A 17,368-nucleotide genomic window follows, 5' to 3' on the forward strand; every position below is an offset into this window, starting at 1 on the left:
AAGGCCCTTAAAGAAAACATGATGCCCTGTGAAGGATGGACCACATATGACAAAATTCGGCTCTTAATTACTTGTGGTAAGTATAGTCACTGCTATTGTTGTCTGATGTGAATTGTTCCTCATACTTCTTATTAATGTCATGCTGTATTTTCTGCTTGTTCTTTTACAGACTCATTTGTAAAGGCCAAGCAACATGAAGACAAGTACGTGACTACTGGATGTCTAACCACTGATTTGGAATCTGAAGAGGAAGCAGATGTACGTCGGAAAAGAAGAGCAAGGTACAGTTGAATTCCCCGTGATAGTTTTTGGTTAAGGATTGCTCAATTAATTGAATTATCCTGGGAGCCTGGGAAAGTTAAATGTTATTTTTTTTAGGACAAATCATATGCACGCAGTGGAGTCAGATGAAGAGCCAGACAACAGCAGTGTGAAGCAAAGATATGCCAAGCCACCTGATGTTCATTTCCCAGGTATAGTGGTGACACTTGTCAGTTATGACACTAACTGCTACACCTACTTTAAGTATTGCCATGTATAATTCCATTTATTTATTAATACAGTGCAGCCAGAATCCAGCCAGTACCCCTCGGTGCCAACATCAAATGCAAGCAGTGGTATGTCATTATTTACTAACATGGCAGAACAAAATGTAGTTGCATGAGAGCTTTACAAGCATTTAGTTCCTCTGTCAATACATCCAAACATATCAGTCAGGTTATGTGTTCAAAAGTTACAGTGTCCACTATTCATGTCTTGTGTTCCCTTCTTTTAGTCTCTGGAGGAAGCTGCTCGGTCTCTGGAGGAAGCTGCTCGGCGAATAACCAGCCTAATAATAGTAAGTGAATCACTTCACACTACTAAGTCAGGGTGGAGCCGGTGGACAGATTGTAAATGTGCTTTTGATAGCATTCATTGTTCATGTTTTGTTGTGTTCTCTCATTTTAGGCTTTGGTGGAAGCTTCTTGGCACAGTTGGAGTCAATGGACCACTGCAATGATGGTAAGTAGATTAATAAACTAGATATAGCTATGTGATTCTCTCAGCCACTCTTGTGTCTCCAGTCTGTTTCAATAGGTGGCGGTTGGATTACTAGTCCTGCCTTACTGGATACCTTACTGACTGGAAATGTTAGTTAAATGGGTGGAAATGTAAAGTTGAGTGCATATATGAGTAGCTTATTCAGTGTCTCACTATTTTGCAATGAGCTGTTAATGTTGGCATGATATTATATGAGAACTTGTATTTTACAGTGACTAATTACGGTTATTTTAATCCATTTCAGGAGGGAACCACACTGGACAAGTAAGGAATGGTATGTCTTTTGTCCCTGTGTCAACAAGAGCCTTTTTATACATTTGTGACTATTTTATTAGCCATCACTAAATAGTTGCTGTGCCTTGGCTATTGTGCCATGACATACTGTAACTTATGAAAGACTGACATAGAATATTTTGATTGTCTTCTTTTTAGAATTAGCTGGCAATCATCACCACCCCCAAGGATATCAAGGTGAGTTAACTAACACATTCTCAAATCATGTTTTGTTTTTTACCACCAGACATGTGCTAGGTATATGAAGCTAGGTACACTTGCTACTGTATATGGTGCTCATTGATACTTTGATGGTGCTTACCTTATTTTGTTAATTCTGTCACTCTTTCTCTAGGAAAGCCAATGTATAACTCCAGCCCCTACCACACTGTGCCATCAGAGCGAGCAAGGAATGGTATGCATTTCTCATCTTAAATGTTTTTTTTTTGGGTAAAATTCCATAATTCGTGTTCAATGTAAACAATGATGTGTGTCCTTTATTCTCTTTCTATTAGACTTCGATGCCAACTATGCACGTGGCTCCAGATCAGCTGACTTCAGCTCACATCGCCTGGGTAAAGATGCCTATATTCCACTTTACCCCCGCCTCCCCCATACACAATGACCTAATGTGCAATGCTGATGCCATGTTGATTTCTTCAGCTTCAGCTCCTGAAACGCTGCGGGGAAGATTCCATGGAGAGCCCAGTCAAATGTTACAAGGCAAGTATCATTTTCTGATGCATTGAGAAACATGTCCCTTGTGACTTTACAGTCTTTGTCACTGTTTTTTTTCATGTAATTTGTCATGGTGTTTATAGGCTTAATATTTAAGCACTTAATGGTTACTGCAAAGACTTAAGCTATCACAGAGTTGCTTAGTGTCATTCTAAATGATTGAAATGGTGAATCTATCCTTGAAATTTAATGTAAAACCAATTGTTTTTCTTCAAGACCTTGCTGCCAACAAAAACACCAGGATGCTTGCAGAGCTACTCGTGGAGGTGAAGCAAATTTCACATGACGTTCAGTTTCTGAAGACTGAAATGGCTAAATCCACCTTTAACAATCACGGAGCTGGACCTGAATCACAGAGAGAAGAGAACTTCCCCATCGTGCTGCCACTCACCAATGAGGAGCAGTTTGATGAGGCTGAAGCTCCACTGAAGGACGAAACAGTCTGTCGAAAGATGGTGAACATTTTTGTATTTTCTTAAATTTATTGTTTGAAATCTAAGTGTTTATAATGTCTGAATTGTAGGAGTGGAGGCATTTATTTAGTTTTTTGCTTGGATGTGTGCTTGGCATAGAAATATTGTGAAAATAGCCTTGCAATGATATGCGGGATGATATTTATTTCTTAGTCAATATTTGACAATTCATTTAGCTAATTTGTTTGATGGTATTGTTTGTTGATTCGTTTTGACACAGTAATGGTCTTTCTTTAGAGTTAATAAAAAAAAGTCTTAAAATGTGTACTTAAAACATTATATTCTGTCCATTTGACATAGTACACTGTACACTTTAGCACACTCACTTTTTTTCCTCTCCAATCTGTTAAGACAACCGGCCTGGCATTAATCGGAGGGACCAACTCAGAAAATATGATCCGGCGAATGCTATCCGCTACCATGACAAACTGTCTAGCATGCATCTTCAACTGGGCGGGAAAGGGACCGAAGAGGGCCTTCAAGGACACACTGATGCAGGACTGCATGTTTGGTGAGTCAATCTGCACCTCAAAATACTAGGTTTACTACAGTGGATTTAGCTATTTTGATGATGGATATTTCATTTAATTAAGTATTTTCACTTTTATCTCAAGTAAATACGAATGGATGCATTTTTATCACCATGGAATGAGCCTGATGGAACATGCAACCACTCTTAAAGAAACACCTCACCCATTTCCAACCTTAACGTCATATAAGTGGTCCTCTGTAATGCTCACAATAAGATTTTTTACGAGCATTAGTGTGGATCAATTATATGACTATGGGGTTGAAAATGCACCTAAGGCCACCTGAAAATCTCGTACACTAAAAAGGACACTGTTCACATTGGAATGGAACGTGCCCACTGCAGCTTTCTTGTTTATCTTTAAGTATTCTTTTTTTCTTTTTTCCCAGCGGCTGCTCGTCAATTTGACCGCAAGTTGACTGACTTGATATACAGAGATGCACTGCAGAAGTGGCTGCGTTATGCACCTGAGAGGAATGGCGGGATACGAAGAAAGACAAAGACTTAAAAGGACAAATGGTTTGGAGGACAGTGGGTTTCATGGGAGTTGGATCATTGGAAGCTGATCCAGGGGCAACATTTAGTATCTCCAGCATCTCTGGTTGCAGCTGTCGCGTGCATGCGTGCGTGTGTGCATATGTTTAGCCCCTAGTTTAGCCTCCAGGACCACCCCCTAATTTAGCCTCCAGGACCACCCCCTAGTTTAGACTCAGCCCCCCTCAGGACCACCACCTAGTTGAGACTCAGCCCCCTCGAGACCACCCCTAGTTGAGACTCAGCCCCCCTCAGGACCACCCCCTAGTTTACTCAGCCCCCCTCCAGACCACCCCTAGTTGAGACTCAGCCCCCCTCAGGACCACCCCCTAGTTTAGACTCAGCCCCCCTCAGGACCACCCCCTAGTTTAGACTCAGCCCCCCTCGAGACCACCCCTAGTTGAGACTCAGCCCCCCTCGGGACCACCCCCTAGTTTAGACTCAGCCCCCCTCAGGACCACCACCTAGTTGAGACTCAGCCCCCCTCAGGACCACCCCCTAGTTTAGACTCAGCCCCCCTCAGGACCACCCCCTAGTTTAGACTCAGCCCCCCTCCAGACCACCCCCTAGTTTAGACTCAGCCCCCCTCCAGACCACCCCTAGTTGAGACTCAGCCCCCCTCAGGACCACCCCCTAGTTTAGACTCAGCCCCCCTCCAGACCACCCCCTAGTTTAGACTCAGCCCCCCTCCAGACCACCCCCTAGTTTAGACTCAGCCCCCCTCAGGACCACCCCCTAGTTTAGACTCAGCCCCCCTCCAGACCACCCCCTAGTTTAGACTCAGCCCCCCTCCAGACCACCCCTAGTTGAGACCGCCCCCCTCCAGACCACCCCTAGTTGAGACTAGGAGTCTATAATGGTGAGAACAAAAGAGAAACGTTTTGGCTGAAATGCTAATTGTTGGTTTTGCATGCTTATTCAAGTTCAGAAGGTTGTCAGTAGTCGGTAGTCTGAATGGAGTGATGATTAATGATGGATTAATGGATGCTATTTATAGTGTGGATGTGAATATATTATATAGATGTACATCTCTAATGTGTCTCTATAATACTCTGAAGTATTATACTTAGTTTAGCAATAGGTAAAAGTGTTTTTAGATAGATTTAACTTTTAGATTTGATTCTGCGTTGGAATTCCTGGAAGATTCTATAGGGGTTCAAGGTTCAGAGTTCTGTACGAATAATAACAGTTATTGAAAATATTCAGTCATTGTGTATGGGGGAGTCAGCTGAAGTCAGCTGATCTGGAGCCGCGTGCGTAGTTGGCATCGAAGTCTAATAGAAAGAGAAGGGACACGCATCATTAAATAGTTTCAATGGTGCCACCCTGATAAAATAAAAAAGCTACTGTACATTACAGTAGATTTCATTATCTGTTCTCATGCACGCCTGGTGATACTAAATCCAAATTGAACTCAGGCATTTCAAAGAGAATATGTATGTGCGAAGGTTCAGAGTTCTGTATGAATATTTTCAATAACTGTTATTATTCGGTCATTGTGTATGGGGGAGTCAGCTGAAGTCAGCTGATCTGGAGCCACGTGCGTAGTTGGCATCGAAGTCTAATAGAAAGAGAAGGGACACGCATCATTAAATAGTTTCAATGGTGCCACCCTGATAAAATAAAAAAGCTACTGTACATTACAGTAGATTTCATTATCTGTTCTCATGCACGCCTGGTGATACTAAATCCAAATTGAACTCAGGCATTTCAAAGAGAATATGTATGTGCGAAGGTTCAGAGTTCTGTATGAATATTTTCAATAACTGTTATTATTCGGTCATTGTGTATGGGGGAGTCCGCTGAAGTCAGCTGATCTGGAGCCACGTGCATAGTTGGCATCGAAGTCTAATAGAAAGAGAAGGGACACGCATCATTAAATTGTTTCAATGGTGCCACCCTGATAAAATAAAAAAGCTACTATACATTACAGTAGATTTCATTATCTGTTCTCATGCACGCCTGGTGATACTAAATCCAAATTGAACTCAGGCATTTCAAAGAGAATATGTATGTGCGAATGAATTGGCTTTAATAAATGGTTAAAGCAATAAATTGTCTGTTTCTTTGTTCATAGAGCATGTCATAAAGCAGCTGTTCTCAACCTTGGTTTCTTGAAGAAAAAAAATTGGAAATAGCCGATCTACAAGCTTGCAACATATCTTCGAATATTCACCTAGAATGGCATAATTATAATCAAGTTTGGAGTCCCCAAATATTTTTCCTGTGAGGTCTTTGTATAAAAAGGTTGAGAACCACTGCAGTAAAGCATATGGACCATTTCAGCATGTTTCAACCTTCCTCTGTATGTTTTTAATATGTCTCATTTAAGCCAAAAATAATCACTTTACTCTATTTGGTGTTTTAAAGTTCTGCAGGAGTTGCTCCAAGCCTGTCTATCAGTGACATCACTGCCATTCAGGCATATGGCAGTAATGTCACTAGTAGACACCTTTTAGCATGCTCCCGGTGGAACTACAACTAATAATATAATTTAGATGTAAAGTGATTATTTTTCTTTATTAATGAGGCATATTAAAAGCATACAGAGGAAGGTTGAAAAAGTGCTGAAATGGTCATTCAATAATATCATTATTTCAATGTATAATGCAATATATATAGTTGAATCAATGTTGATGCAATGCTACATTATTTCAATGTTGATCATATCATAGTTGAATCAACGTTGATTCATTGTCGGCTTTAAAATTGAAATTTCAAAATTTTGGTTGAAAATCCAATGTTCTTTCCATGTTGATCATAGCGAGCACTTTCAATGCCATTTTCTATGTCTGATATCAATGTTGATTCCAATCTTCAGCCTGACAAAAACACAATGTTGATTCAACGATTTTTTGCTATCTGGGCACGGTGATACGCTCGACTATAAAAAACCTCAAACGACTGCGGACATGCCGCACGGAGTCCGGTCCGCTCACAGTACACCCGACTATGTGGGAGCCTTAAGGTATTACGACACTAAGCTGTATGATAGATCACACATGTTCTTCTGAAGTCTGTATTTATGGATATTACACCATGTCTGCCTGTAAGTGTACCGTATATCATGTATACATGCTTTGTGTGTGTCTCTCCCCCCATGTCCTCTGTGTTGTTACAGACTGACCTCTCTGCAGTCCATAACCGGCCCCTCTCTGCCCACAGGCATCCACTCCTCTGACAGGAGGCCCTCTGTCTTTGCACACACTCGCTCATGCACAAACAGGAGGCTGTCGGGCGCCAGGGTCAAGGGTCAAGTCGTGCTGAGTGGACACCCTGGATGCCGTGGGCCAATGGAAATCGAGGTGGTGTGATTAAGTGTTCGGGGTGGGACTGTAGACCTGGGCCGGGTCCCACTCGACTCCAGGGCTGCTTGCCCCGGCTGCCTGTTGTAAAGCCCTGTCTGCTGCAGTCCACACACTGAGAAGTGTGGTTTGGTACGAGGCTCAATTTCATTATTATAATTTTTTATATTGTTTTAACGGTCTTTGGACTCTGCCCTCAGATTCATCACTAATGATAGATACAACACTCATCACTGTGTCCTTTATGAGAAGGTTGGTTGGCCCTCTTTGACGGAGAGGCACAACAAACACTGGTACACACATTTTTAAAGCCCTCTTGACTCTTGACTTGACTTATTGGTAAGCTACCTCCTTATACTATCATTATTTGAATGGAATTTTGGAACCTATTGGAACCCGTCCTAGTCACTGGCTGGTCCTTAACACTTTGAGTGCCAGGGACGCGTTTTGTCGTTAGTTCATGCCGCCAGTTGAGTGCCGGCAACGCTATATAGCGTTTGTTTGTCGTATTCTTTGCGATTATTATTCATATTTGAATTCATATTTCATCAATCGAGCCTCACGCTAGTGTTGCAAAGTCTCTCTGAGCTCAATTGGGAAAATACCGCCCACTATCGTCTCTCCCTGTGTAACTGCACCCCATTAGTTTAGACTGATGAAGGGGGGGGGGGGGGGCAGTTTACTAATTTTACTTTTCCGTCAAGCCAACTGAAGGATCCAAGTTGATCGCCGGCCCGGAAAACGCGTGGAATATATATTTACAGTACCCAACGCTGAATCAATAAACGCGATCGATATTTGGAATGGCGATCAGGAATTGGAATAATCTTTTTGGAGAACATCTGATATGAGGTAAGCAATTTATTTTACCAGTCTTGGGATAATCAGAGCTGTTTTCATCTATATATCAACGTGTCCCATATGTGTGTGTGTGTGTGTGTGCTCGCTGATCAGGAAATAAGATAATCGATTTTTCAGATCGCTTCTCTAGCGTGCATAAGTACACATATACTAGCGATAATCTAGCGTTTATTTGAAAACGTTTTTGTGTATGCCAGAATATTCCAGTAAATGCCGTTTATCACGGAATCTTTATATTTTCCTGAAAAACTAGGGCTTTTCAAAATGCTATAAAACGGAAATGAACAGATTAAAAAACAATCCGTCTCGACCATGTTGACTGCAAACAAGTCATTGATAAACGACGGGCAGATTAGACACATAGCCATAATTTAAGACAGAGATTATGCGTTCACAACGCTATCATTGAAGTGGGTGGCGGCATTCAACCTTGTTTTGACCATGTTATGGCCGGTAATCAAAGTGTTAAGGTCCAGTTTGCTCTGAACAGGATAAATCTGCATTTCGCTATGATGTCCCTCTAGCTCATGGAATGTACAGTATTCTCCCCCTCTGTTGCCCCAGAGTTTAAAACCTTGATCTCCAACCTTTGTCAATCAAGTTGTACGTGTATTAATTTATTTGTTATCCTTGCTTTTTGCCTCGTATTGTTGTCTTATTGTTATGATTTGATATGCTGTGTGATTTGATATGCTTTTTAGCTTATTTCTGTTATGTACACTCAACATGACTGTAAATGAGGGAAACCTCAGTTGCCTTTTGAGTTTAAATAAAGGTTTGAAATGGAAGGAGAGAGAGTCCGCACATCTATTATGATCCTACACACTTTTATTTTAGGCTTAAAAGGAACACGCCAACATTATGGGAAATGCACTTACCACCAAGACAAGAAGATAGATAAAAATGTCCTCTCTGTGCGTTCAGTAGAAAGCTACCCGACTGCTAGCCTAGCTTAGCAGAAATGAATGGAAGTGGATACAGACCAACTAGTCTAGCTGTTGGGCAAAAACACCTCTCCCGGTTTTTTAAGCTAGGATACTGGTCCATATCCTCTTCCATTCATTTGTGCTTTCTACTGAACGCACAGAGAGGACATTTGTACCCATCTTCTTGTCAGACTGGAGAAGACGGTAAACGTATTTCCCGCAATGCCGGCGTTTTCCTTTAAAACAATGTGTCGATCCTAATGGATCTTCGTCAGGTTCCTATTACTCATCAACGATGTAAACAAAGTATTCCAAATACCAGGAAGTGATCTGAATGACAGAGGGAATGTCATGGCATTGGTTATATCAAAGCGGTTTCCTGAAACATTAGGGTTTTGGCCGAGGAGAGTAAACACCGGGGAGTTCCTGTCTCCCTCACAGGCTGGTACTGTCAGCACTCATCCCATCCTGATCAATCCCTACGTCCTGTTCTTACATTCAGAACGTGTGCACTAGACTTGTGTTACTCTGTGTTCAGGCATACACAGAGCACATTACTTGCCCACCGGTGTATGTTTTTTATTTTCTAGAAATAAAACCGATTTAGTTCGCATTTGATCAAATACATAAATTTGAATTTGTAAAATACTAGATTAAGATTAAGAGGTTTATTCATCACATACATACACAAGACATATAGTTAAATGAAGGTGGCCATGCGCGCCTTCGATTGTGCAAAAAATACAATATAATAATAGAATAAAATAGAATAGATAATAAAATGGACTTGATAAAAAGTACTAAGATAAAATACAATACAATGCTAGGCTTACGAATTAAAAGGTAATGGGTCCTATGTACACTACTATACAATATCCTATGTATACTAAACTATCATAGCTATACTAACTATACTATACAGAACATAGTTATGTATTTTTTTCCTTTAAAGTGACCTTTTCTTTTGTGTTTAAAACACTAACGCTATTAAATAAAAAAATATACAGTGGAGGTTTTTAGCTTTAATCCCTGAATATCTTGCATGGGTAGATTTACATAAAACTGCTCTATGAGCTCTTGTCTGTATTGCTGTGGCATTTTGGAGGTGGCTATTCCACGTCTGACATGCGTCAGGTCTTGGGGGTTCCAGCCATTTCTGATGGCCAGATTATGGAGCACACTGCAAGCCATGACGATGTGGCAAACCTTTTCAGGCCGGTAGCGTGCCCCCTGTGCCAGACAGGCAGAGCCATCGACCTTTCAGCAGGCAAATTGCACGCTCCACGGTGACTCTTGTGCGCGAGTGTGCCCGGTTGTAGATGCGCTCCTGTTGGGGTTGATCAGAGGAGTCAAGTCATCAGCCATGGCTTCAGTAGATAGCCCCGATCCCCTGCATTTAAGTGATATTTTAATTACAGATACCCCAGTAATAACATTACAATTTAATGCGTTCCTCCCGGCCACCGGCAATGACTTATCAGCCAAATGCAACGATAAATAAATAAGATGCATTCATTTGGAAAGACCTATTCCAAATGCTATTTATAGAGTTTGACAATAATTACACTAATGTCGCTATTTTACAATTAACTATAATGAATTACGGGTCATACCGAACACGCCAGTGTTGAAACTAATGCACAGAAGCTTATTTCCGTGTTGCAGTCTTCATATTCTACCGCTGGGCGCCAGGTACGCACGGTTTGAACTGTGCGTAGATATACGCACAATGTCAAGCACACGTTCAAATTGATAAGTCCCACACTTTGCTTAGAAATGATCGTACGCACGGTTTACGCACATATCTGTGCGTACGCACCATTGATAAATGAGGGCCCTGGTGTAGTCAATGTACTAGAGGAAGGCTCGAGGCCTGGTGTAGTCAGTGTACTAGAGGAAGGCTGGAGGCCTGGTGTAGTCAGTGTACTAGAGGAAGTCTGGAGGCCTGGTAGAGTCAATGTACTAGAGGAAGGCTCGAGGCCTGGTGTAGTCAGTGTACTAGAGGAAGGCTGGAGGCCTGGTGGAGTCAGTGTACTAGAGGAAGTCTGGAGGCCTGGTAGAGTCAGTGTACTAGAGGAAGTCTGGAGGCCTGGTAGAGTCAGTGTACTAGAGGAAGGCTGGAGGCCTGGTGGAGTCAGTGTACTAGAGGAAGTCTGGAGGCCTGGTGGAGTCAGTGTACTAGAGGAAGTCTGGAGGCCTGGTAGAGTCAGTGTACTAGAGGAAGGCTGGAGGCCTGGTGGAGTCAGTGTACTAGAGGAAGTCTGGAGGCCTGGTGTAGTCAGTGTACTAGAGGAAGTCTGGAGGCCTGGTGGAGTCAGTGTACTAGAGGAAGGCTGGAGGCCTGGTGGAGTCAGTGTACTAGAGGAAGTCTGGAGGCCTGGTAGAGTCAGTGTACTAGAGGAAGTCTGGAGGCCTGGTGGAGTCAGTGTACTAGAGGAAGTCTGGAGGCCTGGTGGAGTCAGTGTACTAGACTAGAGGAAGGCTGGAGGCCTGGTGGAGTCAGTGTACTAGAGGAAGTCTGGAGGCCTGGTGGAGTCAGTGTACTAGAGGAAGGCTGGAGGCCTGGTGGAGTCAGTGTACTAGAGGAAGGCTGGAGGCCTGGTAGAGTCAGTGTACTAGAGGAAGGCTGGAGGCCTGGTGGAGTCAGTGTACTAGAGGAAGTCTGGAGGCCTGGTAGAGTCAGTGTACTAGACTAGAGGAAGGCTGGAGGCCTGGTAGAGTCAGTGTACTAGAGGAAGGCTGGAGGCCTGGTGGAGTCAGTGTACTAGAGGAATTCTGGAGGCCTGGTGGAGTCAGTGTACTAGAGGAAGGCTGGAGGCCTGGTGTAGTCAGTGTACTAGAGGAAGGCTGGAGGCCTGGTGTAGTCAGTGTACTAGAGGAATTCTGGAGGCCTGGTGGAGTCAGTACTAGAGGAATTCTGGAGGCCTGGTGGAGTCAGTGTACTAGAGGAAGTCTGGAGGCCTGGTGGAGTTAGTGTACTAGAGGAAGTCTGGAGGCCTGGTGGAGTCAGTGTACTAGAGGAAGTCTGGAGGCCTGGTGGAGTTATGTACTAGAGGAAGTCTGGAGGCCTGGTGGAGTCAGTGTACTAGAGGAAGGCTGGAGTTATGGAGGCCTGGTGTATGATGAAGCCTCGTCTCCAGTAGGCTTATGTCTGACCTGGCCTGAGGGCAAAGGTCAAAGGTCAAAGCCATCTGTATAAACAGGACAACTCTCTCTCTGCTGCAACCTAAATATACACACAAACAGAGACGGGAGACTGGGAGATATTTATGTCACGCACGCTGGCACTTATGTACAACACACAGACAGAAATAACAGACACACACGCAGCCAGGCAGAGAGACAAATATACCGACAGACGGATGACCGTCAGGCATGCACACAATCACTCACTCACGCACAAACCTAAGAACATATTTATCTTTCTTTCATGCGTTTCAGAAATCCATCGGCCCGGGGGCGACTTCCAGCCTGACCTCTTCCTCCAGCTTCTCCTGGTTCCTCAGAGAGTGACTGAGGCTCGACACACGCAGAAGAGGAGCCGGCAGAACAAGAGGAGGCTCCTCTGGGAGGAGAGAGGTCTGTGCAGCTCACCTCAAGCTAACCGCCGCTGCCTGCTGACGGACCTGTCTCAACCTCAAAGCAACAGCTGTGATTGGAGGATCGGGAGAAGAGGGCGGGGTTTGAGATAGGTCCATTGGAAGTCAGTCAGTCAGTCAGTCAGTCAGTCAGTCAGTCAGTCAGTCAGTCAGTCAGTCAGTCAGTCAGTCAGTCAGTCAGTCAGTCAGTCAGTCAGTCAGTCTCTCAGTCAGTCAGTCAGTCTCTCACACACACACACACACACAATCCCTCCTCCCTTCTGTGAGGCCTCCCCCTGCCTCTGTGTTTGCAGATTGGAGAAAGTGTGCTGGTCCCTGTTGGTACGCCCCTGTGTGTGTGTGGACCAGATTAATGGTCTAATATGGGATATAATCCTCCCATTGTTCAGAGTCCTGGACCTGGCAACCAGACCGGAGAGAGAGGTCTGAACCTAGGCAAACGCATGCACGCACGCACGCACGCACGCACACACACACACACACACACACACACACACACACACACACACACACACACACACACACACACACACACACACACACACACACACACACACACACACACACACACACACACACACACACACACACACACACACACACACACACACACACACACACACACACACACACACACACACACACACACACACACACACACACACACACACACACACACACACACACACACACACACACACACACACACACAATCCCTCCTCCCTTCTGTGAGGCCTCCCCCTGCCTCTGTGTTTGCAGATTGGAGAGAGTGTGTTTGTGATGCCAATATGTATTGGAGAGATAAGCACTTCTGTGTGTGTGTGTGTGTGTGTGTGTACTTGTATATATATATATTTTTTTTTATCTACCTTTTTTTTTCTCCCATCCCAATTTTCGTATTATCCAATTCTTCCCTCCCCTGTCTCGAACGTTGATAGACCATGCCTCCCACTGGTCGGCTGCAATGTGGACGAAGCCTTGCAGGAGGCAGCCGTCGCATATTTTCACCTGTACAGCGCAATCTCTCAGTGGCGAGGAGTAACGCGTGGGAGGCTCACGCTGCCCCCGATACCTCCTGATTCTGCTGTACAGGCGCACCAACCGACCTGTAGGAGTCGCTGTCCACAACGTCCGATCCCCACCCACCGGCTTTCCCACCCCCTAATACTGCCAATTGTATTAGTATGAACGACCAGCCAAGCCGGAAGCAACGCCGAGAGCTGGGCTCGAACCCAGCATATCCTGCGTTAGTGGCGAGCGCCTTGCCCACTGCGCCACTTAGCCGCCCGTGTACTTGTATTTTTATACTACAGGGGACACTGACCTGTTTACACACTCAGGCAATGGGTACCAAAAACATTATGGGGACAAATTTGGGTGTCCCCATAACACAAATTAGGTTAGGGTTAGAGTTATGATTATGATTAGGTTATGGTTATGATTAGGTTATGGTTAGTGTTACAAAGGGTCAGATTAAACCGAATATATATATTTATTGCTTGATATCCCTTGTATAATATTTGTATATCGTTTGATATCCCCTGTATATTATTTGTATATATACACGGAATATCCCTTTACCTGCGTGCAAACCAGAGTAATATGCGCTCTCCTAATGGACACCCCCCCCCAGGCTCCAGGCAGTCTCGTACTCAGACAGGTGCAGTGGGCAAGTTTGGGGCATGTTACAACATGCCTTTGGCAGTGCAGTGATTCAGGACCAAAGTGACCAGGTTGGGACTAGATTATCACTTACGTATAAATACGGCGCAGGTGTAAACAGCAGTAGTTCATCAAGTAATTCAGTTCAGTAACCTACAACCTTCACCACGAGTCAACGTGCAAGTGAAGTGAGCAACCTTGCGTCTAAATAGAGCGTTTAGAACATGTGCGAATAGGATAGTAAAGGTGTCAGAGTTTAGTGAAATAACGTCAAGTTCGACCTAGTTAAATGTGAAGTATAGTGCACAGGAGAACCAGCGTCGGCGACTGCAGAACCATTTCTGGTTGGATTATATTGCTTTGGGACCGTGACTGCTGGAGCAGAGAACCGTCGATCCCACTGTCGTTTGAGATTTACCCCCGTGAGGATCATCACTCGAGCCCGCCTCTAGGAAGAGGCTGGCTGGCTGTCGTCCATGCTGTCGAGCATACTTGGATTACAACTGCTGCTTTGTCTGCCGATCAAGGGAGTACATGCACAGACTCCCGTAGCTGGAGCCTCTTTATTCCTCGTTGACCCAGACTTTGTACCCGAACATTCCTCTACCCCTGCCGGCCTTACACCCGGAGGGAACCCCCCAGTGTCTCCAGCTGGTACTAGTGTGCCCTATGTAATTGCTATACCACAGGTGGCGTCAGTTTAGACCCATCTTAGTATTCATGCTATTCTCATTGACTTACGCTCTTGACTTACTTTACGCGTGTTCTTCGCCATACAAGCGCGAGCATAATTCTCAATCTGTAACGTTGCTTGCTTGATAATAATAAATACCCTCTAAATAGAACTTTATGTGTCATTGCCGTATTCTTGTGTGGGTGTTCACCATATATATTCATGTACTGTATGGCCAGTAATTAAAGTACATAACTAGTAGTGGTTTAATATACCATACTCTTCAATACAGTCAGGGAATTGTACCCCTCAGTTACAATTGGTCCTTCGAGCCGGAGGGTATCAGTGTAATATTTAATATAATATTGATATTAACCATGGCCAGCGGTGAACACTCCCCAAGCGGCTCTCCCAAGCTAGAACGCCCGCAGCGCAAACGTCAGCCACCTCCCTATCTGGAGGAATACGCTGTCAGTCTAATACCTAGCTTTAAACAGACGTTAAATGCGGATAAAGCGGATAGTCAAAGCATGTCAAATCCTACCGACCAGGCGACCCTGCCAGTAGAGACCCCAGTGGGTTCTAACGAAACTGACCAAGCTCACGGGGGGGACCAGGGGGGACATGACATGACTATACCCCCAGACAACGTCAACGGGATAGTCCCCGGAGAGTTCCAGGATAAAGAAAGCGCTCCAGGGACAGAACCCGACACACCACCAGAAGAGAAGCGCGCCCAGGAGATGGACCTCGAGGCGCGCCAGGAGAACAGATCTCCAACGAGCACTGTCAGAAGCCGATCACCTCCGTCAGTATCATCCCCCAGCGAGGCGGACCAGATACTGGCACAAGCCTTCATCGCCACCCTGACCGCCTCCACCGAACGCGATCGACTTCAGGGTGAACGCGATCGACTTCAAGCACAGACGCTTAGTGAGCGCGAACAGTCTTCCATGGAACAAGAGCGCCTCCGGGCGCAACAATCAAGTGAGCGCGAACACTCTACCATGGAAAGAGAGCGCCTTCAGGCTCAACAGACGAGCGAGCGCGAACAATCTGCAGACCAACGAGAGCGCCTTCACGCGCAACTCCAAGCGCAAGCCCTTAGTGAACGCGAACACTCTGCAACCGAGCGAGAGCGCTTCCAGGCGCAACAAAGGAGTGAAGACGACCGCATAAGACTGGAGACCAGACGCCTTCAGACGGAAGAGAACATTGAAAGAGGCCGCGCCGATGCACAGCGCGACGCCGCCCATGCCCAGCGCGAAGCACAGCGCGACGCCACCAATGCACAGCGCGACGCCGCCAAGGCCCAGCGCGAAGCAGAGCGCGACGCCGCCCATGCCCAGCGCAAAGCAGAGCGCGACCGGCTGCAGGCGCAGATGATAGAACAATTGATTGCCATGGCGACACCCCCTCGCTCCGCACGGAGCTCCCGGAGATCATCACGACAAGGGTCTAGGGCACCTTCCCCTACCCGACGAAGCGACCCGGGACCCGGCCAACAGAAGGATCCTGTCTACGTCTCCGAACCCCCTCCCCGACCGGTCCATACGAGACCCAGCCACCGGGAAGAACCGGCCTACGTAGCCGAGAGACTGACTAGAAGACTCCAGGACCTAGAAGAGGAAGAGGAAGAGGAGGAATGTCAAGCCCACCAGCAGCAACGTACTCTGGACCAGGAGGCCCAGGACAGCCCCGACCAGCAGCAACGTACTCTGGACCAGGAGGCCCAGTACAGCCCCGACGTCAGCCCTGAGTCACTGCACTACAAACCCCCGACCCAACTCACAGGTGAGTTTGACGTACAGTCAGCACCGAGGAACAGCACCTGGGTACCCGGCCCCTGGTACCCACCAAGTACCAACCCACGACAACACGTACGGGGAGACTCGCCCAGGAGGCCTCTTCCCCTACGCTCACCAATGTGCCAGCCATCCATGGCATCGTACCTTGGCACACCGACGTTCCCAGACTTTACGCACGAGGACAGAGCACAGTACACGGAATTACGGATGTGCTTGGAGACTATGATGTCCGACGTCCCTGATGAGTCGTACAAATATGCCATCCTCCTCAAGCATCTCAAGGTGCCCAGAGTGCATAATATAGCGCTGGCATATTCCAACTCAAGTACCCCATACTCCGCGGCTCTAGTGGCCCTCGACCAGCGTTATGGACGTATATGGGACTACGTGATACAAGAAATAAGAGATATCGACCGCCTCCCCCCAGCCAAAGACAATAGAGCATTGGATGACCTCTCTATCAAGGTACAATCCCTGGTAGGGATGCTGGGGTCCCAAAAGGAGAAAGGGAGATATGAACTATATGCTAACTCTAATGTGGAACGAATACTAGAGAAGCTCCCTCCAGCCCGCCAAGAGCGCTTTCGGCGGCAGAGAGACCACCGTGATCCCGACGGTCCCGAGCCATCCCTCCTAGACCTGGCCGCCTTCCTCGCGAGGGAAGTCAGCAGCCTACGACTGGATACGTTCGTGTGGAGTGGACCAAGCCCAAGAGATGGACCTCGGAGATCTAATGATAACCGCCGGTCAGTGACCGTTATGCACCAGGCCGAGTCAGTGCCGCAGCACGAGAACCACAGCAACCCCCCGACCAAGGGGGAGTGGAAGATTGAATGCCAGTACTGTGAAAAGGAACATCGGCTGTATCAATGTGACACTTTCAAGAAGCTGACCACTGACGAGGTGAGTCAGTGGATCAAAGCCAACCGCCGCTGCTTCCGCTGCG

At 46.0% G+C, this 17,368-nt stretch overlaps 1 protein-coding gene across 2 annotated transcripts in view; it reads right to left on the reverse strand.

The window, feature by feature from the left end:
* The window catches only part of fam124a (family with sequence similarity 124 member A), a 171,530-nt gene that overhangs the window by 100,500 nt on the left and 53,662 nt on the right, over positions 1–17,368 (reverse strand). The window lies entirely within an intron of this gene.

This window comes from Notolepis coatsorum (genome assembly GCF_963971535.1).
Source record: "Notolepis coatsorum genome assembly, chromosome: 3".
Classification (NCBI taxonomy): domain Eukaryota; kingdom Metazoa; phylum Chordata; class Actinopteri; order Aulopiformes; family Paralepididae; genus Notolepis; species Notolepis coatsorum.